Below are 24,593 nucleotides of genomic sequence, written 5' to 3'. Positions count from 1 at the left end.
AAATAATCCAATTCAGAGCCACCACTACAAGCATAGGTCAAATAAAATCAAACTTCCAACTTAACTAACTTAACTGCAAAGACGTCAATGCCCTGAGGGATTTTAATTCCCCAGAAGTTGGCTTCTTAAGCACTGGCCAATTTCCAGGCTCTGCATCAATCTCAAAATGCTCGACCAACGGAAATCTAAGTTGCACTTGGTGTACAAGATGTTCCTCCATGACTGTATCTGATCAAACACTTTATTTTATATATTTAACATCACAGAACATGTCGATTTGTCAGTTGTCAAACAGGGGAGAGAAGGCCTGAAAATCCTGGCACACAGGTCTGTTTGTGAGCGGCCCCAGATACTGCGTCAGCTGACTGCTGCTATGGCACAATACAAGGAATCGTGGCTGAAGTTCATTTTTGTTCATTGTGTCTGCAGTTTTGGTGGTTATTGGGCTGGCCGTGGTTCCTGTAGTCTGATCTCAGCATACACATACGAACCAACTGAAACATCTGAAGACCATTTTTATTCTTATTGGAACTTGGTACATAGGTATTACCAATTACTCCTTCTTCATGCTTTTCTAAAACCTTCTACTGAAAGTTGAACATTATCTCAATTCATGGTAAAATAACTCAACAAAGGTCATAAAATGCATTGTTTCTCTGGAGAGTAGCCACAGATTAAATTACTTGTGTCTGCAAAAATCACAAACGATCTTTGCAAAGTCTCGGTGAGACAGACTAAAGCGAATGCTGAGGAGAAGCAGCTTTTAAAGGTTTTACTTTGAATCTCATGCAACTTTCCATGTGTTGTTTTCAGTCGCCTGCTGAGGTGTTGCTCTGAGCTTGGCTGCGCCCTAACTCGTGCCTGTGAGCACTTAGCATATATTGAGATTTGTGACGTACTGTAGGCTTTTCCTTTGTTAGCAAAATAAGAGTATTTCCATGAAGAGTAGAGCTCACATTTCCAGTTTTAAAACTGTTTGGAAAAGCTGGAGAAACGATCTAAGGTTGCAGATGTGATTTGAATGTTGCACAGGGATCTATGGCTCAACAGAACATAATGAGACAAAACACATTAATACCAATCCAGCAGAGACCAACTCCATTTCAGAAATGCTGATACAGTTCATCTAGACAGGTAGAGCACCAAGCCCAAAAAATTCTTAACCAAAACGGCAACTCATTAAATTTTTGGAGACGTGGGCCACTTTTATGGAGCTTTTTTCTCTCAGTCTCATGTTTCAGACAATCAGGCAGGCAAACATCAAATTTGTATGTTGGCTGCAAATCAAGAAGCCGACAGTATTTTATTCTGACTGCTTTATTACGAGGACTTATTTGGGCAGAATTTGGCAAGGCACTGTATCACTGCTGCAGATACTAATAACTTAAGTGTCACTTCGGGAGTCATTTCAACCTCGTGTCAATCCACTCGTGGTTGTCAAAGCCGGTGGTGGGGCCGTATGAAAAAACTCTGGCTGGCCTCGACCAAATTCTACCCTCTTTCGCTGGTAAGCACCAGAACGTCTGTGTTGTTCCTCGTGTGATCTGGCTGGCTCAGGCTCAGGGGGCTGTGGCGTGTTGCAGGCATCAAGATAATTAACTGGTCACAGTCTATTTTTCCTGGAAGTTGACTGCATTAGCGAGATTCTTCTCTATTCTCACCTCTTTTCTTTCTATTTCCTTTCTGGCAGCTGTCGCACTGAAACCTTTGGAGTGGGTGTAAATAAGAAAATGTGTATGTCTAATGAGCAAGAGTAAAAATGGCTTAATTCTTGTTTCAGCAGTGCAGCTCTGCTCACTGAACTGAATGTCAGGACAGTGGAATAGCTTAATTAAGTTGTCTGTTAACAGAAGAGATGAAAAGTGATGTTTGTTTAGCCCGGATTAGCCAGGCTACATCTGTTTAATTTCATACTTTCTATGAAAAAGTCCAAAACATCTGCAACCAAACACTAAGATTTCACCTCCTGAACTCACTTGTCAAACAGATTAACATCTGACCATGACTTGCCAAAAGGATATAATGAGCCCACATTAAACACTGACAGTCACTTCTTGTCAGTGATATGTGCAGCGCTGGAAAGTAAAAGGGAGAAAGAAAAAAAAAACAAAAAACACACACACACACACATGAAATCAGGAATGGTCTTCTACTCTCAGATTTACAACCAGGGGGTCACCAGTGGAAGTGGAGCTGGAGCAGAGTGGTGCAGAGCTCTCCTCCTCCCTCCTGGCTTGCTTCGCCTCCCGTGCTCCCTGCTCCCACTCAATTTTTTTACTGTACATGGGTCACACCACGATTGTGTGTACATGCAGGTGAATATGTTCCTTTTTCCAATGAGCGTATGGAAAGAACCACTCAAACCCTTTAGGAACAGAGCTGCATTTAAAGTAAAGGTCATGCTTTTAAACATACTGTACTTAAGCAAGCGTATGAAAGTGTTACACCTAAACATACTTGTTCAAAAGGTCTAAAAAGGGGTGATTCAAAAGTGAAAATTATTTATTCATTATCCCACAAGAAGTTGCTCTAATGTTGTAGCTGCTCTAACTCTATACAGTGTGAAGGTAACTGAACTCATACAGTGCATCGTGTTTTATGAGCTTGTTATATTTTGCATGTAAAACTCTTTTTTTCTGCAGCTTCAAATTACAGGTTCATGATGGCACTGAAAAGACTTTGTTACGCTCCACTTCTGCTCTTTTCACATCTGTTATCTGTGTGTATATATGTGTCAATGCATGAATAGCCTAAGCCCTATGTAATCATTGACATTATGGAATCTATGCAGGACGCCGTGTTTGAGGAATTTATGTGCTACAGCTCCTTCCTTCTGAGTTTAAAGAGACACTGCAACTTATGACTAGAATTGTTTAAAATTTACAATTATTGCAACTTTGCCATAATTCACTGAAGAGATATTGTTTTACAAACAAAACAAAAAACAAAACTTTTCAGAAATTTTCAGAAAAGCTGTAACAAAACATATTTGGATTTATGAGTCCCAGAAAATGACTGAATCCTGACTCCCTGCTCCCACAAGTTCACCTGTGCCCCCCATGAGAAGTCACTACAATCTCAGTCAGGATGTTTTTGATGAAGCAGTGGGCTTAATATAGGTCCAGGCATTCTCAGTATCTGTCACCTAACTCCCAACGATCTCAACACACAGTACCAGAGGCGTTTGTGTGTGTGTGTGTATGCTCATGTTTATCCAGGCAGGCGGGTTATAAATTCAAGAAATGTACACCGACACTTTGCCATCCGAAAAAGACTAGAAACGCAATCACATGTCCGTCCTCTTTATGACTTGGTGAATAAAAATAATAATTAGAATTGCAGCTTTTCAACAGACTATAGTGAGAAGGTTTGCATTTCATATGATTTTATTATGAATTATCAATTCAGGTTATTAAAAAAAAAAAATAATCCCATTAACTCTGTAAAACACTGAAAATCTTGATTTCTCCCTCTAAAGGAATTGGCTTAGTTATAGCTCCTGCTTGGCCATAAAATAACCAAACAGGCACAGACATCGCCAGAAAACCAGCAAAAGCAAAAGGCAAATGCCAACAACCCCTGCCAAAGACTTCAGCTTGCACCCAGTGTTCTCCTCCTGGTACATTTTCTGCCTACTTCTTTGAATTACACAATTTTTCTTCCTGCATGAAAAACATTTCTATTCATAACACTTTAGAATGAGAAAGCTCTGTTGTAAAGCAGCTACATATGGTATAGTGTAATTACTTTACTGCCCCCCGTCTCTGGGCCCGAGGTGTCATCCGTGTTTGATGAGTTTATGCGTATGCTGAAAGGCGCAATGTGGTTTTTGAAAACGCAGCAAGAGAATCTCGTGACGCTCTGACCTCGAGCTTGTCGTCATTTTAATGTTGCATTAAGTGAACGTGCTCTGACTCGTCAAGCGACTGCACAGAGTGCTGAGAGGAGAGGCGTGTGGTCGCCGTGCATCTGTAGCAAATGGAAAGAAAGGAAGACCACACAGAGGCATGGTCAGATCAGGTTGTCAGAGACCATATTTATAATCTGGGTCAGAGTCCAGGCGGTAACCTCTCTCTCTCTCTCTCTCACTCTCTCTCACTCACCAGTGCTCTTCACTCCCTCCTCTGCACCCCATTTTTCCTTCATCCCATCCCACTTACCCCTTCTTTGTCTTTTCATCCTCTCCTTGCGGCTTCATCTCCTCACCCACTTCACATATCCACATGTCCCTATTTCATTCACTCTTTCCCCTCCCTTCTTGTCTTTCTTTCTTTCCTTCCATATGCTGCTTGGCATGGGCCTGACCACAGAGGCAGCAGCTTTGCCGTCCGCCTGTGTTGAGTTTCACATGCAGCATCTTAGGATTAGGATCTTATTAGTCAGACTGTGAATGAATACGACGAAGCTGAACATTGCATTTAAAATGTCAGACCAATCTAGAAATGTCATGTTGAACTGTATGAATTATTGAGAATACAATGGTGGATATTTAACTATTGCTCTTCTCCCATGAGGAATTAAGAAAATTCGAGGCGGGTGTAAGGAACAGCCATGTGATTCATATTCAGGTCCAGTGGCAGCCAGATGACTGAGAGTTATGAGTGTTACAATAAGCCTATTCACTAGTGCTTTATAACATTTAAGAAAAAAAAAACAGGCGCAGCTGTTTCTGCAGTACTTACAGAGGACTTAAAGTTCAGGTGCTTCTGTTGTATAGTAAAAGAGACAAGACAGAAAAATAAAATAAGAATCAGAGAACGGCCGTGGGCTACATTGTGAAGAAATACTTTGCTTTACTTTGCTTTGCATTCAGTCCAAGACGTCTAGCTTAGCTTAGCACACTGATCCCACTAACGGGGCTAGGCTAGCTGTTTCCCAAAATAGGCCGAACACAACAATCTCTGTTTTAAATGAAGAGATTAAATTATTTTTATCTCCGGTGAAACAGGAAATAAGTTGATTTATTAAAATGCTGGAGTATTAATTTAAGCGGTGAAACTGTGAGTTAACCACTTGTTTCTCAAGCTTTCACTCACGTCTTGTAGCATTGCTCAGCTGATGAAGTTGCTCAGTTGAGCTCCATCCAACCCTAATTTCATTTGTCAAAAAGTCTGCATGGGTTTTGGGGAAATTCAACGTGCTGCTGTTTCAGAAACTGTTAAAGAGCCAGTGATAGAGATTGATTTGAGATTTGAGAAGTGCCACAGTGCTGCCTATTCTCCGAGGCAGACCTGGCAGACCTGCAGCAAGTATAACAGTGCTCTTGCTGCCATTCATCAAGGGAAAATGGCAAACACTGTACAAATCAACTGGCATAAATGTCCGTGCTTCATTTCAGCTCGATGGCTCAGGACCTATTGTGGAGCTAACATGGCTGCCAACAATAAGACATGATGACATTGTCCTGTTTTTATGCTGGAGGCCTCCCAGTAAGGAGTTCTCTTGAATACCTCTTCAGTGTGACATGGAGACGGGCCCGCAACCACCAGTGGAGCTGAGCTGAGCTGCGAGCTGCTTTAGAGCCCTGCTGAGACCTGCCAGACCCACAGCTCTCCCTGCCAGGGGCCTCGGCTCGCAGTCAGAGTGAGTTACAACCCATGCTCCTGACACACTCACGCTAATAGAGGAGCACACATACAGATAGCCTAAATGTGCAGTCTGTAGGCATGCATACACACACATAGGTGGAGCACATGGTGAAGTATATGTGCAGAACCATAAATCAATACACAAACATAGAAATGTATGTGCACACATGCATGTGCACGCACACACTGACGCATAATGATGCACCAACAGCAGTGAGCGCAGCCTCATCAGACCAGTTAATACATGAGAGGCCACTGCATGCACAGCTACTTATGTCCTCATCCTATTTTTTCAAGTTAGCACCACAGTGACCTCTGGAACTCACACATACTCCTTTACAGTATATCTAAAGAAAAGAAATGTGTGTGATGCTGCACACGTGCATTAAAGCGAGCACGTCCTCCTGCAGAAGCTCTGTCAGGGTCGGTCTAAGGTGAAGGTCCAGCAGCTGCTGGATCCGCTGGATTGATCTGTCTGGGTAAACACGTAGGGTGGAAATGAGCATGTTTGTGATTAAGGGCTTAGCAGAAGGTAGGTGTGTGTGTGTGTGTGTGTGTGTGTGTGTGTGTGTGTGTGTGTGTGTGTGTGTGTGTGAGTGTGTGTGAGAGAGAGAGAGAGAGAGAGAGAGAGAGAGAGAGAGAGAGAGGAAGCATCAGTATGTGACTGTACAGTGTGTAGATGAGAGTAATGTGTATCAGCTGTGTCAGAATGTGCATCTAAATTAATCTTTTCTCATCATGGCTCAGACAGAATCACTTACATCCAGAGGTAAATCATGTTGTCTGTGTTTGCTGAGGAGAATAGATCCCACAACCTCTTCTTTCTTTTTTTTTTTTTAAATAAGCCAGTGAACTGTCTGCTCCTGATGTCAAGTCTGAAATGAAATGTCTTCAATAATTCATTGTGAGTATGTCTACCTATGATTTTCGTGTTTAAACTGTACTACAGTTACATGTTCACATGATTTCCTATGAGTTAATAAATCCATTATGTCATGCCCTTACATGTACACATTCATTTATTTCTAAGAATTCATTAGTGTCACTAATGGGCCGTTCCTCTGACCTCACTTAAAGAATGAGGTAGAAGGCTTCTGTGGCTACGTTTACACAGCCAGTGTTTGGTACTGACTATGGAGGAGAACTAATTGTATTATACATACTGGATTACCACAGGGCACCACAGGGCATCACTGGTTCTATGAGGAAAGTACCACAGACACAAATGTCACTGAAACATACGCCAACAAATCTCCCCAAAGCCTCAGTCACTGGGTTTTCAAACCCATCACCAACAACGTCACAACGAACAACAACAAACCAATGAACATTTGCTGCTAACGTTTGGTTGAAAGGGAAGATTGTAGTCCTGGTAAATAAACTACGCAGTTGGTTAAAGATGAACTCCACTGATTTTACATCAAAATCTGTTTACAGGTCTTTGAATTCTGTTGTGTATGTGAAAGGGAATGTGGAGGTGGAGTTAGAAACAAAGTGAACCCACTTCTCATCTCTGCATGAGCCGCGACTAACACACCTCTGTGTCTCTGATTGAGCCGTCAGTGGTCACGTTGGATTGCACACAGAGGTAATATATGTGTGCGCGCGTGAGTAGCAATAAGGCTTGTGTCTACATTAATCCCAGGAATGTTAATCTGATGTAATAGTGATGCAATAGAGCAAAGCGTGGGTGCAGAGTACGAGTCCCCTGGAGCAGAGTTAAGGTCTTAAAGTACTGAAAAGCCTTGACCCAGACCCTGCACACCCACTCACAGGGACACAGCACCTCTCTTCCAGCCCAGCACATGCTTTCATACTCTGGCTATGCAACAGAGAAACACACACTTGGACACACCAGCACACAGACACAAGAAAGACAAGGATATGAACTTATACAACAAACATATGTTTCTCTGAGGAAGATGAGCACAAAATGTACCCAGTCGCAGATGTCTGTGTTCGCTCTCCCCAGCTCAAACAAACGCACACACAACCGAACACATCCCCGTTGTCTTGTGTTGCTTGCCATGCAACGAGGAGCACATGACTTAAATCGGGTGTGGTGCATGACCTGTTATCAGACAAAAGCGTCCCACAGAGAGAGCTGATGGGGGGACTGTGCCTCCCCGCCTGTCCTGTCTGTTGGCAGTCATGAGGTCTCCATCCCGTTCGCCACGCCGTGTCTCGTGGTTCAAAGCACATAAAATGTTTGAGCTAAAAAATGCCCCGCTTTTAAAACATTCAGGCATGGTGGCGCGTTGTCAATAAATCAGCTGCTTAGCCTGGGGAGAGCGACGCTGACCGAGGGGAAGGAAGTGCAAAGACTTATTTTTAAGGCATGTTCCTCGAGAATGAAGCCTTTGAATTTGTTTTTCTTGCATCCTATAAATGTTTCACCTACAGGGTCTAATGGTTGGTTTGCATTTCACACTTTAACCCTGAGGCCTCTGCAGTTCATGCAAAGTTAAATGCAAATGGCAGAAGTGGTGTCCTGTTTTATTTCATTTACTGATCTGTTTTTAGTGTCCTGCTGATAAATTCATATAATTTAACTGTCACGATGATGACAATATCTGTATGTTGGTGCAGTAAGTAGTCTCATCAACAAAACTGGTCTCACTGTATCTCAGCTTCAGTGACGAGACCGACTTTCCAGCAGTAATAATGTTCAGTGAAACCACTGCTACAGTTTCTGAGCCCACTAAAGCTAACATTTGGGAAAATACCATATTTTTTTATGTTGCATGCTAAGTTTCATAGGCAGGCAGTTAAAATGCTTCTGCAGGTGTTAAAACGGCTAATAAAGCAAATTGTTCCACTACCGGGGAAAAGGTATCAGTTAGAAATCAGTAAGATGGAGGCCAGGGAGACGAACAGGAGATGACTTATAACACTGTACTGCTGAACATCCCCTCGCTGATTCGGTTGATGGCTGAAACAGGCAGGCAAAGTGTAACCAAAAGGGTGAAATCAACTTGAGTAGAAATGTGTGAGTGTTATGTGTGTGTGTGTGTGTGTCTTAGAGCAAAAGCCAGCCGTCCCATCACAAGGTGGTGTCACTGAGAGGCAATGCCCCGAGGCAGCCGGCCACGGTCTACCCAGGGCACTTTAAATTAGAGTAGCGTTCACTAACACAAGGTTAGTGGGTTCATCCACTGTGGTGATATGAAAAGGGCCAATTGTCTGACGCGGCGCTGATGGCTGCATGAAAATCAAGTGAAGAAGCTTTGTATCGCTGGCTCGTACGTGACCATGGCTAATTGTGGAATGACTCGAACAACCAGAGGATGGATTGAGGGATGTAAAGGCAGATGCAAACATGCAGCAGATGCCTACAACGATGACTGTCCCTCTGAGCAAAGGCTGCTTTCAGCAGTTAAATGCTTCATGAAGTGAAATGAGGTTTGTAAAGCGTTTGTTCCTGGATCATGTTTTCTCATTATGTGAAATATATTGAATAAAGATTCTGTTCAAAATATTAACTGTGTTGTCGTCTGTGTGTAGAAATCTAGTTACTGTATGATATAACTAATTTCTTTAATTAGCTCTTATTCAGATGATGTTCTGTGTAGCATTTACACCCCCCCATCCATATGTAGGCTGGTTTTATGCTTCTAATTGTCAACTACTCCTCTGAAAAGACTAACAATGTGTTAGTCCATCGCTCTATATTTTTTCCCCAACTTGCCCACCATGTTTGTGGCTCAGTCTCAGGCCCATTGGTTCCTTTTCTAAAGACAGCCGACTAAATATAGGCTAGCTTCAACAAGTAATTTCCTCAGACAGCTGGGAATTGTAGTTTTTAGCAGACGCACTCAGAGTAAACAGTACATTTCTTGTGGACTTCTTTCTCCTGTGGGATAATAATGTGGGATCAACTAAAAATAAACTATAGTGCTTATGTTCTGCGTGATGAAGGAATGTGTCGGCCAGTCTGAAAGCGTGGCTTATTGATGTGTTTTTAATAGTTTTGGACAATAAAGGAGACACAGGGAAAAACTGTGTCAGGCTTTAGCTGTACTGAAAACAGCATCAGTTCACTGTTAGTGTCATTCTTTTCATAGGATTTGTTGATAGGAAGAAAAGTGTAGAATATCACCATGAAAATATTTACAAGAAAAACAGCTTGACAGGTCATGTTACCAGCTCACCTGTCTACTTGTATACATGTAGGCTCTCTAGTTTCTGTGCCTGGCTGCTGCTCTGATGGAGGGCTAAAATGTTTGTGCCATGTTCCTAATAGCTACCGTACAATAACAAGTATGATTCATCCATCAGCTGAGCAGCAGGTCACATGCAGCCTTAAGTTTTACATTCACAATGAATCCTCACAAAATACGGTTAAAATGCTGCTGGAACAACTCAAGAATTATGACCAGTATATCTCTCACTCACACACATACATGCACAAGAACGTCTGATGAGGAACCAGAAGCTTGAAGAGAGAAAAACACGTTATCAGGATTAAACTGCTATGTAAAGCAGAGTAGTTAGGCCTCCGTTCAATATGCAAAGTGACACCTAGAGAGAACTCAGTGGGGAGAACAAATATGAAAGTGATCTAACTAACCTTGTTTAACTCAGCCTCTCTGAAGATGTGACTATCACACACACACACACACACACACACACACACACACACACACACACACACACACACACACAGCATAATGAGTCAGACATTCCATGCATATCAAATACTGCGCTCTCACAAATGTTTGATAAGTTAGGTCACTGTGTTAGAGTCTATACGCTGCGTGCTGCTGTCTGCCACTGAAACATGTTCAGTTAAAATAATAAGTTTAACTCTTTTCTCTGAGAAAGCAGAGTGACAGAAATACTGCAACTTTGGGATGTTTTAAAATAGGCCCTCTTTGATTGCAGCAGTTTTCAGTACCTTATCTGGTATGTTGATATCACTGTTAGTCATGTCTGAAGAATCTGTGGTGAGTGTTTGTGTGAGTTTTGTTCCCAAGGCACAGTTTGGCAAACCACAAAATTCCTTCAAATCCTTCCACCAAATTATTAACTGCTCTGAACAAAGCTGATTGTAAACTGCTTGGAAATGTCACGTGAGTTTGGATGAAATAAAAAGATGATGGACACAAGCAGAGTCTTATTGTCTCGACAGGCAGCTGCGTCATCCTGATCTTGGAGCATTTTAATATGTCATGTTTCCTATTTATGATTATGGGGACTATAACTGTTATTTTTAGCAGCAGTCCTCACTCATATGTTACCAAACCTTCTAATTAAACCTCATGTCTCATCTGAGCTGTGGGAAAGCACCTATCTAATGAATTCAAAGAATAAAGAGGGAAAAAAATATCTTTACCTGCCAACTATCCAACTTAATTCTATTTTTAACAAGACTTGAAGTTCTGCCAAAGACCAGAAAAAGCCTGTGCCGATGAGCCTGACCAAGGAGCTGCATCAGGAGGCCCGGTTGTACAGCCTGCGATCCACACCCTGAAGCTGCATCGAAGGAACTGCTCACATAGTCCAGTGGGACCAGTCTGGGATTTGCAAACATGCAGACACGCCTTATCTGCGTGAATTTCTGCCAGATACTGAACAGACACACAGACGCTTGCAGATAAAACAGCAAAGGCACAAAGCCACATGAACCCACACCTATGAACTTTAAATACAGCTCCCCAGAACATATATTCAAAAGACCCACCTTTTAACAATAACTAAATGCAGCTACATGGCTACAATGTCTGCAGCAAAATGTGTGTTTATCATTGGTAAATACACACAGCTGTTAGCGTCCAGTGTAGCTCGTGAACAATGCTGGCAGCTCCACACCTCCAGCACAAGGGACACATTAAGAGAAATAGTAGGAGGAACTGGCCCACTCACTCTACAGTCCAGTCCCTGGTGTATGCGTGCATGTGTGGTGTGCGTGAGTGTTTAATGTAAAATGTCCTCATCGTTCGAGTAGGATGAAAATCTTACTGCAAGCCACAAGGATTGCAACATATCTGCAAAAGTAAGAGGACAGAATTTAAGATGAACTAATAAAGGAGTGCATTACGACTTTTCAAATACAATAATCAAGAGTTTGTAAGCTGTGAAGGAAATGTCATCCTATTCAGTTCTGCTTAAGGTTCATATTCGGTTTGGGCACATGTGTCAGAACTAGGGCGCTCAAGTAATTCTAAAGCGTGATAATCTTTAAGTATATGTGCCGTGTGTTTCAGATTGCTGCATTAACTTAAAAGCATGAAGCATGGTGACTCATACCTTTGACCATCACACGTTTTCTTGCTTGCATTAGTCAAGTCCCACAGAGGGAGATGATGTTTCAGATGCAAACAGAGAGAGAAGCCACCCTCACTCGCTGGCATGTTCCATTGCTCAACCTGTTGATCAGGCTCTTTCCCAAAGGGCCTGAATACATATTTCACTCTGGGCTACCTCTGTTAAAAGCAGCACCAAGCACAGGTGGTTTAACTGCTAGCTCCCCATAGCTAAATGGACATATTTATTAAAGAATTTCCATAAGCTGGGAATACTGTAGGTATCTAACATGTACAAACCACATGAGCCAGTTTGTGCAAATCAGCACGTACACCGATATCACCACAAAAACTGAGCATGGTCTAGATCTGCAGTGAGCAAAACACCCTATTTTTTGCCTTTATAAAATCAAGATGTTGATAATGATGTGGGTGAAAGGCTAAACTGACAACAAGCTCTTGCCAGAGAATGAACTTCAGTGTCTGTCTGGGTTTTTCAAGCGCACAAAATCTCCAATTTCAACAGCGATCCCTACGGCCTGCAGCGACACATGACCCCAACACTGCAACTGGTCAGTGGTATGACACACACAGACATGTTTGCACACACACGCATACACAGGAGGACCCCTCACTCTCTTTTTCACCATCTCACCCAGTAAGCACTCCCTCTTAGCAATCCCTCTTTTTCCGGTGGCCGTCGCAAGTAGCAGACGGTTTTGCCATCCCTCTCCTAAAATAGCCACCCGTTAGCACAGCCAGGTCAGATGGTTTTGAAACATCCATGGCAAACGGTGCTGGAGTGGAGGGGTGATGGGGCCAACAAGTGCGTGACCACCTCTTGGAGAGCTCCAGAGAGGTGGTCATGGGTGGGCCTCAAGTGGAGGTTTCTTTCACACTTGGGTGACAATGAGTGCTGGGGAATAAAAGTGGGGTGTCTAAGAAAAACTGGCTGTGTGTGTGTGTGTGTGTGTGTGTGCGCAAGAAACAGGTGGTGGCCATTTGATTCATAACTTTTTAACAGATGTATATGGAGAGTTGAAGTCATGACGTAACCTCAGTAAGTCTCACTGAGCATTTCTTTCATCGACTCTTCAGTCAAAATAAAGACTTAGAAACTGAAACCTTTGTGATTTTAACAAAGTTACACAACGATTACTGTGTTCATACAAAAAACTACAGCTCCCACTAAAATATACCAGCACAGCAGCAGGGGTGCAACCCATATTATCTAAAGTAATTTTTTTTATTTTTAGTTGTAATCTCTGCTGTTGTTACTGACATGTCTGAGCTAACTGCGACACCCCTTTGTTGAGCCGCGACATGGTTTAACCTGCAAGGGCAGGTTGCATATTAGATTATTTTACTGCCCTGATGTAAACATGTGAAGGGAGCCGCAGCACCATCCTGTTGATGAAGGCTCTGTTCCAAGGCAGGATTTTTAGTTATTAGCGTAGTTACAAATGTCAATGGGATTTTGAACAGTTTTTTTTTTCACTGCTGGAACAGAACCCAGAAGTTTGTTTCAGCTCAGCTCTCTGAGTACAGCACAAGTACGTGCAAGTGATTCACAGCGTGCAGGATTTCTGTGTTTTCACACAGTGACGCAGCTCAATAAGACTTTAATAAGACAAAAGAAAATCAAAGAAAAATGTGGGTTAAATTGTGTACAGTGCCCTGAGACAGTACCTGTCTGTTAATGCTCCAACACTTGTAAACAGACAAACAGGCAAACAGTGGTTTCTACGAAACATATCTAAGAAATCACTCTTGTTTAAATGATTTGTGTTTTCACAGAGTAATAAGAACCATGACAAAAGATATTATCAGCATCAACTCAATCACATGCACCATCTGGTTTGACTGATGTCGTGCTGAAGTTACTTATATCCATGCTGCACTCACACACAATCTGTGGAGGAGTTGGCTAAAAGTTAAACTGATCCAGAGCCAGGCAAACCAGGAGATGGGTCTACACTTAACTCTCTGTGTCTCTTCTGCAGGCAGACATTTGGCGTATTGATTCATCAGAGAAGTAGGCCGGAGCTTGACATAGCAACTGAACACACAGTCTCCTAATGACTTAACCACATCAACTCCTTCTCTTCTGTGCCGTTCACCCTCCCTCCATCTCTCCCTTCAGGCACCAACCATGGCAAGAACACGGTGAGTCACGTTGGAACAAAAAACCCCATTCAACACACACACACACACACACACACACACACACACACACACACACACACACACACACACACACACACACACTCCTGATCAACTCTAGCCAGTGTGCCTCTTAATAAAAACTTCTCTTCTTCAGTAAACTTCCCCGCCCCCCTGCCTCCTCAATCTCCAGGCAGAACCAGATCACCATGACTGTGGTGAGACCAGACCAAGCCAATCCAGTTGCTGAGCGTGGATCAAGTCACCACGGCGGTGCTGCTCCCAGAAACCAACAGGAGCCAAACCTCCCGAGGTCTTCCCACCACATCACACACCCTGTGTGTGTGTGTGTGTGTGTGTGTGTGTGTGTGTGTGTGAGTGAGAGAGAGAGAGAGGTAGAGAAAAGACAGCACGATTAAAAGATGCAAACCATATGAGCAAACCAAATCTATTTTGAAGTACTATGACTTCCTTCCTCTAAAAAGGCCTCAGTTGCCTTTTTTGTCCCACATGACACCCCATCATGAACACACCATCATGATCACTCACTGGCCTTTTCACAGGCCTCTACTCTGGTCAAGCATGATTCATTCATTTTATTGGCTTGTTTTCACAATGTTGAGAAATATTCAGTCAAGTAACTGCAACTGACCGGAATAGCCAAAAAAACTCTTTTTGGCCTTTGGCAATATTTGATCAGCAATCCCCGAGTGATTCTGTGATGTCTGGGTTTGTGTCTTCTCTTGTTTTTATAGCGTGTATCATCTTAAAATGACCTCTGTGTTCAACCAGCTGTGAATTATGAACGCAGAATGTCAGAGGAAGAAGAAGCAATCAGAAGCTTTTCCTGAGTAAAAGTGGAAATTCCACAATGTAAAAATACATCCTCATTTTGACTAAGATTAACTTTATAACATTATACCAATAAAATTTACTTATACAAAATGATCAGTTTCATAATATTGTATTTAAAGATTCATATTTTTTTTAGCCTGTCTTAAAACAATAGTTGAGGGTCCATATGAACAATGAAATCATTCCTCCTGTTCATACTGGCATTAAAAGATCCCTTACTAAAGTGTGTTAAGTGTAATCGATGGGGCCACAGTCCTTGTTTTGTGTAAAAATGTATTCCAAAGTTTATCTGAAGCTACTCTGAGGCTTCAGCTGTCTGAGACAAAACAAGTGAGTATCCTGCAATGTTTTTTTAGTATAGAATTATGTCTGTGTTGGAAAGAGAGTCACAAAAAAGGCTGTAATGTTGGAGGATATCCAGTTGATTTATTTATCTTGGATGACTGAAGCCTCATATTAGCCTCTGATAAACTTCTGGATAAATGTTTGCACAGAAGTGTCCCCCATCACTTACACTGACACTGCATTAGGAGTGGATCATCTAAAGGCCTCTATGAACAGCAGGAATGATTCAATGTTCACACGGGGACCTGTGTGTTGTTTTAAGACAGACTCTGTTCTAGCTCGTCTGTTAAGTTTTTAAATAAATGCAATGGGATGAAAAATACAACATATTCTTCAGAAATGAGGTAAATGAAGAGAAGAGGAATAAAAGGAGCATGAAATGGCTCAACATTAAACTTAAGTACAGTATTTGAGTAAATCTTAGTTACTTTCTGTCGGTGGATAATGTACATGGTGGTCGAGCCAAAGTGCTGTTATCTTAAAAGCAAAACTAAAAATATAGCTAAAGATATAATTCAAGTTTAATGGACAAAAGGCCATTACAGTGCTTTGAAGGTTTAGTGAGTATGTACTATATACATTAATGAGCTGCTTTGAAGACTCCTATATTACCTACACTCATTTATCATGACGACATTATAAAACCTGTTTTCTCTCGGCACTGTGCCATTATTCACACAAGCGGTCGACATAGGAGGAATCTCTCTGCAGGTCACAGAGTTCGAGTCACACACTAGTGTGTGTGCCATGTATAGACTGCGATAATAAGTTCATGAAGAGACAGTTCACGGTCGGTTTCATGGCCTTTTGATCTCATGATCATCTGCGTCTTGAATTTCTTTATGGTACAAAGATTTTTGACCTCACTTTCACAAGCTGACTTCATTTTCAAGCAGAAGTGCTGGCAGATGTGAGATGGTGCAAATATTATTCCTCTAACATCTTTTTCTATTAACTTTACCTTTAACTATGAAGGTAAATGTATCTTTTGCTGCTTGGTTTTAAACTAAAAGCCCATTTAACAAAATGAACTAAAGCATGGAGTCAAAGTCAAAGGCCTCTCAAAGAAATACCTTGTGTTTTAGGAAACAGTTGAGCTAATTTGCCTGAAACAGCTTCTATGAATGATTGTTCTCTCCGGGCATAGGGGTCAAGTTCCTACTCAAAAAGCAAGCAGATTATTCAGCACATTTGCTTTGATATTGCAATAATGACGGTGGGGGTGGGGGGTGGGTGATCCCCAGGGGAAACTGTCTACCTGTGAGATATTAGGCAATTATTCAAACATACAAAGCTTCCACTGCTGACACTTATTCCAACAGGGTAACCGTCCCTGCATGTTCACTTACTACCCTGCTGTCTGGAAGACATACAACTGGCCGATACACATCTCCCTCACTCAAAGCAAGAAAGAGCATTTCAATATTCAGTCAAGTATCTGCATGTTACATGTCAAGCTTCCCTACAGCACATTTACATATTCCATACTGAAAGTTTAAATAAGCTGCAGATCAAATTCCCATTACATACATTCTTCATATAGTTGTCACTCAGAGGTTTTCCTCTCAGCTCAGTGGACTGTGGCAGCACAGCCAAACATATATTTACATTGGCTAAATCCCAGTGTATGCACAGCTTTACAATCATGAGCCACGTTATAATCTTATTGACATGAATAGCATGCCTGTACATTCTTGCCTGGGGCAACCCACTTCTACTCTTTGCAGGTCTTTCTTAGAAATGAAATATTTGATCGCAGAAGATCTCAGTCAGGAAAATGTCGGTCAGTCCTGTAGCTGGAATAGAAATGTGTGTGTTCTTGTGTCAAACTGAAACAAGACTCTCCAGCCATGCTCACAGCGCTGTGAGCTTCAGGCTAACTGCTAACTTCAGCACGTTAACATGCTCACAATGACAACGCCATTTCCATGTTTCTGTGAACTGAATGAATAAACAGCAAGAGGCCTGCAGTTAGTGCAACAGGAGTACACATCAGTACACAGCACAGCGGCAGCACAGTACTGCGTTAATAAAGCAAACAGTTTGTGATTCCCGACATATTTTTCAGACTACTGTGTTTGCTTATCTGCAGCATGAGTTGCATCATTCGGAGTACTGTACTCCGAATGATGCAACTCTCTCCTTTAGCATGAAAAATGACGTATCTACAGGCTACAGTGGATTTCATCCCCACGTACAAACAGGAAGGCTTTGGGTCTCTGTTAAAAAGCAGAGGCAATCGTTTTACGTGCCAATTTTCTCTGAATATTTGAGAGGCACATTTTAATCTTCCTTTAACTCTCAATTGGGTCTTGACCCAGATTTAGAAAAAATGCCTGTAGGGGCCTGCGCACGCCATACAGTGAGTCTAACACTGGCAGGATAGGGTGTGGTGAGAACAGGAGCCATGATGGAGAATACTAATGAAAAAAAGAGCCGAGCTTAGAAAGCAAGGATGACTCAGTGTCATCACACAGACTATATCTCACTGTAAAGGGTGGGGGTGAAGACCTGTCTCCCCACGCCCACTCTCCATCCCTCCAACCCTCTCCAGACACTCAGCCAGGGTGAGGAAGAGGAGACCAGAGGGTGGTGGACTTTACCAAACCCTAATTCAGAACAAGCCGACACCAACTTAGAGTGAGTCACAAAGGAATTTCCCTGACACATTTTTAACCAAAGACTGTCTTTCTTCCTCTCGACTTCCTGTTGGAGATGTGTGGCATCAAGTAATCTAGGTCATGTGCACTAAAGCCTACAAGTTTCAGCTTCACTAAAGACACACCTCAACCAGCATTAGCAATCATCTAAATATGTATAAATCTGTTTTCACTTGTTTTTGTATAATTATGGAGTGTTTTAGTCAAGCAATTACAAACATTAAAATTTTTTAATGTCTGAAATAATTACCTAATGGTAGTTCTTTAGTCTAACTCCACAGGGTGTTTGAGCTTCTTTTACATCTTTTCCCAGACCTGACATAAGCTAACTTCAGATGAGTCCAGATGGAGCCAACATGTGAGTCTTAACAAGCCAAGTCTGATTGACAAGGCAACCTGTTTATATATATATGTGTGTGTGTGTGTGTGTGTGTGTGTGTGTGTGTGTGTGTGTGTGTGTGTGTGTGTGTGTGAGTGTGTGTGCGAGTGTGTGTGTGTGTGTGTGTGTGTGAGAGAGAGGAATGAGTTGTTGTTTGTCTGACAGATGGACAAGACAGATGAACTGCCTGGAATGGAAAAAGAAAGATAGAGAAATACCTGCAGCTGGAGTGTTTGATATCTTTTTTCCTCTGCGCTGACGACGGCCCTGACCAGACCCTCTGTGTTTTCAAGTTGTCCTTCTCATTCTCGTGACTGCAATATCTCAGAAATGCCCTCAGGGAATTTCTTCTCTTTCTGATTAGATTTCGGTGGTCAGAGGTCAAAGGTTAAGGTCACTAGTTGCAATTATATGCACAACCTTTTTTTTCATTCTGACTGAAATCAGCCCGATTGCAGACAGTTCCATTGTTATCATGGGATGTGATTTAATATGGTGACATGTTTACACGTGGTAACACATTTAATCGTGACAGCTGCGTGACATGTGCAAAAGTGATGAATCATCATGTGCAGAGAAATGTGCGTCCAGTGTGAAGACCGCCCCTCTGCACCTGAAGGAAGTTTGGACCTGCTTATTCTGACGGAGTTGTTTACATGGAGCATTTTTAATCTGGTTTGGGCTTTTAAACTGATTATATTTGGAAAATTAGGCTCCATGTACATGAACCAACTGACCTCACAAAACACGTAACTCAAGAATTCATTCACTTAATGTCTTTGCTTCAACTGTTTGGCCGTTGCAAACAACTGCGAGGCTGTAATTCTAGTTTCTGTACGTGTCTGCCTTTTTTATACTAATATGAGAAGGAACTCATAATAGCAGTGTGTGTTTTTGAGTGTATCACAGAGGAAATCTGTGTGTGTGTGTGTGTGTGTGATTACAGGCTGAAGGGCAAAGAGTTGAGTTTGTGTTTGATGCTGGTCTCAGTGGCAGGCTTCAAACAAACTGTCGCTCTGCTTCTGTCTAAGTCATGTACACACACACCCAGCCAGCCACCCACATGCATACGTGCACACGCATATGTGCATGCATGCATGCACGCACGCACACACGAGGACACTCATTGACATAATGCATTCCCTAGCCCCTTACCCTAACCTTAACAATCACACCTGAGTGCCTAACCCTAACCCTGACCCTGACCTTAACCTAAACCTAATTCTAACCATAACTCTAAAACCAAGTCTTAACCCTCAACATGTGATTTGAAGGTGTCTCAAAAAGTGAGGACCGGCCAAAATGTCCTCACTTTCCCAAAATGTCCTCACTCTGTTAGTAAAATACTTTTTTTGGTCCTTACTATGTAGCAAGTACAAGTACAAGTACAAGTACAAGTACAAGTACACGCACACACACACACACGCGCACACACACACACACACACACACACACACACACACACACACACACACACACACACACACACACAGACATTCTGTAGCTCTCTTGCTCTGCCTCTCCAGCTCACACAGGGAGTTCTATCAGCATCAGGGCCGACTGTATAAAACACCTCTGACACACAAACCTGCGCACATACACACACACGCACACGCACACACACCCACGCACACACAGGCACACACGTTCACACATTCATGCACGTACAGCAGCTGCATTTGGTACAAAGCATTTCCATCAATGCACAGATAAAAAAAGAGGCCAAATCAGGTTCATCATGAAAATAAGTTTGCATAAAACTAATTTCCTGTGGAACAAACACACACAAGAGCACTGGAAAGTGCTGTCACACACATGCACAGACACACACATTTAAAGCATGTATCCATGAGTGCTAAGCAAACAGACACAAGAGCAAGTATATTCTCTCTCTCACGTACCCACATTTAAACAGATTTATCACCAGTGTTGCACAAACCATTCGATTAGCTCCATGAATGACTGTGTGTGTGCGTGTGTCGAGTGACCAACTGAGCTCCTGTGATAGTGTCTCTGCGGGTGTTTGCCTGTGTCTATCAGAGGGCTGCAGGCTCAAGCTATCAAGATCAGTACAGTGGTTAGATATGTGATCTGAAGGAAGATACTTCAGAGTGGAGAACAAAGCAGATGCTCTTCCAGAGTAGAAACTGTGCAAGGCCAACATGCAAGCCCTGGGGGGGGGGGCTCAACAATGCTAGCTTTAGAGCAGCTATTGTAGTTGGCCAAACATATTACAGCCAACAGTTAAACCTAATACACTATAAAGCACTGCCAAGAAAATCTGCTGCTGCTATTATCGACACATTTAACCATCTGTGTGCAGTGTGTTCTAATATTATGTTTTTGGGGTTTTGTTCAAATTTCTTATTCACAAAGACGAACATTTGATGCTTTCCCAAGGGGGGGGGGATGTGACAAGGAGTTGATATTTCTGACAGAAACTATCGGGGGGCTTTTGGTTGTGTTGCGTGAACTCTTTGGCATACAGAGGTGGGTGATGAATAAAGAAAGAAAAGGAATAATAAAGTAGATCAGAATTAAAAGATAAACAGAGACAACGACTGTAAGATCATGCAAGATCTGTCGCAAAGTACGATTCGTTCTTATTAGAGACAAAAAAGCAAGTGTGTGATGGCTTTTAAGAGGAGCAACAGTTGGCAGAGATGAAGAAAGTTTGATAATTTGAAAAGTAAGGAGGAGAAGGAAGTAAAGAGACTGATGGATGGGGAGAGGAGCAAAGTGGAGGTGAGTCAAGGCTTTTCATTCATGGCTAAAAGTGACGACAAAAACAGACAAGTGAAGTCAAACTAGAACAAAAACTACAGTATGTATTGTCACATGTACTACACACACTGATGGCACACAGTCCCAGAGCTACTTGGCCGGGGAAAGCAAAGTTTGGAAGGCCGACTGGACAGGCATGCCAAAGCTACCATTTTAGTGTTCTGGAGCTCTGGATTAGCCATGGTGACACATAAAACCTGAACGGAAGAGCCAAGTGGTCAGACAAGAAACAACACGAATGACAAGTCATCCAGAAAACCGGTTGTGACTCATTCTGCAAAATCATTTCATATCCTACCGAGACGCCTCCATGATATAATACATGAAAAACTTTTTCTTATTATACTTGTTTATTATAAGAAAGAAGAATTTTATTGAAGTTCCAAAAAAAAAACAAAAAAAAAACACAACTAACACTTTTTTTTTTATTTATTAACTATTTGATTGCCATAGTTAATTTTCACTTCCAATATTGTTATTGGTTATAAAAAGGTTTAATACATTTGTGTCTGTTATAATCCATTTTTAATCCATATTTCTCCAAAGTAAATGATTTTTAGTAGGTGACATCCTTTCATTGGGACAAAACAACAGTAATGGAATAAGTAATTTTCCCAGCTTTGATTGGCATTTTTAAAAATATATTTTTACAGGTTCAACTGGAGATAATGATCAAAGCATGTTAACCATGTTGGTCTGTATTATGCAGGAGAGACAACATATCTTATTTATTATATAAATAAGTAAAAACTGTGTGTATAATGTAGCTTCACATGGGAGAAAATTTGTTATATGTTGTCTATTTCTACTATTAAAAGAATAATTGATACTGTTAGTTATGATTAATCCATGAAAAGAAATTTCAAATATCTGTGATAAGAAATTCAATAATATACAGAGTTCAGCTTTTTTAACAGTGAAAATAAATTAATTATTAAATTTACCAGTGAAAAGAAAATGAGCTCCAGAGATGAGAGATCTGTTGGCCCAACAATGATTTACATATAGTTAAATATAACTATGTTGTTTCTAACTGATTTGCTTTTAATGATTATAATATAATTAAATAATTTCCAATAAAATACTAATTTGTTAAATTGTTATTTGGAAATATTGTTTTACAGGAGAATATCTTTAATTCATAAGTTTATAAGTCTTTAGCTTTTAAATGATTCTCAAACTGTTTTAACATTTAGAAATTTCTATTGTGAAGCCATTTGAAATGTTAATGTTGTTAAAATAGTTAAAATGTTAAAATTACATACTATTTGGAGCTCATTATTTAATTTAATTTCTGTACCATTTTTATACCATCACCTGGATCCCAGTCTTTACTAAAGTATTACACAAAAATTAATAATATAGAAGGTGATGTTAAATTCACTTTCAATGTCCATTCAACCGTTGTAGACAGATAATATTAACTTCAGAAATCAGATGCAAACCTTAATGAAACAAATATTAAATTAAGTATAAAGAAAAATAATAATAAGGCATATTTATATTAAGGAAAGCAATATTTGAGTAAAAAGCTATTTTAATAAATTACATTTTTTTAAACCAATATGACTATTTTTTAGTCAGTCATAAAATATATAAAATGCTGTTGTTTAATATTTTACTTTAAGCTAAAGTTTTACAGACGGTAAAAGAAAACAGATACTTGAAAACACAGACATCATTGTGTCAGGAAGGCATTAAATTTGAGTCCATTATATTGAAAACAGACATAATAAATCAGCATTAACCTTACTTAAATCTTATCAGTGATTTTTTTTTTCATAGTCTTGAAACAGTGCTCGATATGCAACTGTGCTTGGCAGCAACTGTCTGCCTTCAGCTGGCTCCAGCACAACAGCGCAGCACATAAACATGTATGAATAAGTTAAGAAACATGAACCCATTTGGTCCATCTTCAACAAATCTTTCTCTTTTATTGCACTTATTTAGCCGGGTACATCTGAAAAAGCTTAAGACCGTAATTCAGCCAAATTCTTATAAAGGAATCTTCTGTCAATTTCACTCCGTTTTCATCAGACCTCGGTTTGCGCTTTAGCAGCAGGAGCCAAGCCAAGCACATTTCTCTGAGTCATCAGAGAGAGGGGGGAGAGAGGGAAGAGGAGGAGAAAGAGGAGGAGGTGGAGAAGAAGAAGAAGAAGAAGAAGAAGGGGGAGGAGGAGAAGCAGGAGGTGGCAAGTCCGGAGTTTCCCTCTCACTCTTGCAGGCGAAGGCCTACACTGAGCAGCAACAGGCTGAGAAAACCGTGCTCTATTGTTTCAGGCCCACTGGCAATGTGAGCCTTCCTGAAACTCAGCAAACAACTATCACACACAAATGAGGGAGTTGTGCCAAAAACAGTGCTCACTGAGAGACCTGCCAAAATAGCAGAGAGCGGCAGTGTGAGAAGTTTAGAAGGACTTTCATAGAATCTGTTGTTTTCTTTCCCTGGCAGCTTGACAATAATACTTATGCAATCTTAAAAAAAAACTAAATCGATGAGAAAGAGTGGTCTGCATGTTTTGTAAATCATTTGTGACTGAAATGTAAAAGCAACCTATAATAAACAGTCCTTTTCTGTCGCCTCAGTGTAGCAGTGATATGATGAGAGTGTGTGTGCGTGTGTGTGACAACCTACAATTATCAATCCTCCAAAATACATATTTGTATGCATAACAAATTACGCCTTTAAAAGGACTCTGCGGTCATATTATGACACTTGCCTCTTTAAACTGCTTAATAATATTGTTAAAATATGTAATTTAGGTGCCGCCTCTAAACGCCAGCTGCAGCCCAGCTTTGGACTTGCAGGTTGTGGCTTGACGTGGAGAAAGGTGGGACCCGACAGTAAGTGCTGTTAGGAAGAGGAAACAAACAATGCAATCACGTGATTGATGGTGGTTTCTAAGAAGCAACTGATTGTCGCTCTCCTTCTAGGAATCATCACAGCTTAATTTAGAATAGTTTTCAACATGACAGTTTATGTTGCTTGTAGCAGAATATTATTAGGTACACACCTTGAAAAGCAACTAAACCATCTGACAGCGTGGTGTCTCCATACCAGCTGAGAGCGTAAGTGGCTATTTATGAAGTTGAAAATAATGTCTATCAGCAGGCTGTGATGTAAGGGGGAGCTTCGGTCATGGCGGTAGACTTACAGCCGCGTTTGTCTGGCAGAAGGTAGAAGGTGACAAATGAATGACATGGCAGGAGGGAGGAAACCGGGTGAAACGAAGCAGCGCAGCTTTGAAGAACAACTCTTCATTTCTTGTCTTGGGCTCCGTTCAAACAGTCCCCAGGTTCTCATGTCCCCCTGGACCTGTCAGGCAGCTCCACTGTTTGTTTTCCACTCCAATGTGGGGACAGATTTGGACAAGAGCGACAGCGGAGTCTATTTTCTCCACCTGGAAGCTTGGAACGGAGGGGAGGGAAACTCAAGACTGGTTTTACCCGCTTCCTGGAAACGGTAAAGCAAGCAGGAGGCCCCACTGTCAGGGAAAAGGGTAGAGAGAGTCTGTGCAACAGAGAGTGTGCAGAGAGAGAGAGGGAGGGAGAGGGAGAGAGTGAAACCTCTGGC

At 41.4% G+C, this 24,593-nt stretch overlaps 1 long non-coding RNA gene across 2 annotated transcripts in view; it reads left to right on the top strand.

Moving 5' to 3' along the window:
• LOC139636921 (uncharacterized) overlaps window positions 1-19,536 on the top strand; it is a 30,345-nt gene extending 10,809 nt beyond the window's left edge. The window contains exons 2-4 of one of the 2 annotated variants that reach the window (XR_011694488.1): window positions 5,339-5,583; window positions 13,837-13,999; window positions 14,154-19,536. This is a non-coding gene — a long non-coding RNA (uncharacterized lncRNA). The remainder of the gene's footprint in view (window positions 1-5,338; window positions 5,584-13,836; window positions 14,000-14,153) is intronic. The other variant, XR_011694487.1, reaches the window with a different exon arrangement.
• Window positions 19,537-24,593: the final 5,057 nt, after the last annotated feature.

This window comes from Trachinotus anak, unplaced genomic scaffold (genome assembly GCF_046630095.1).
Source record: "Trachinotus anak isolate AG129_WGS33_773 ecotype Australia unplaced genomic scaffold, CSIRO_AGI_Tana_v1 ptg000019l, whole genome shotgun sequence".
In the NCBI taxonomy this organism is placed as follows: Eukaryota; Metazoa; Chordata; class Actinopteri; order Carangiformes; family Carangidae; genus Trachinotus; species Trachinotus anak.
This window is presented reverse-complemented; position numbering and strand designations above follow the sequence as displayed.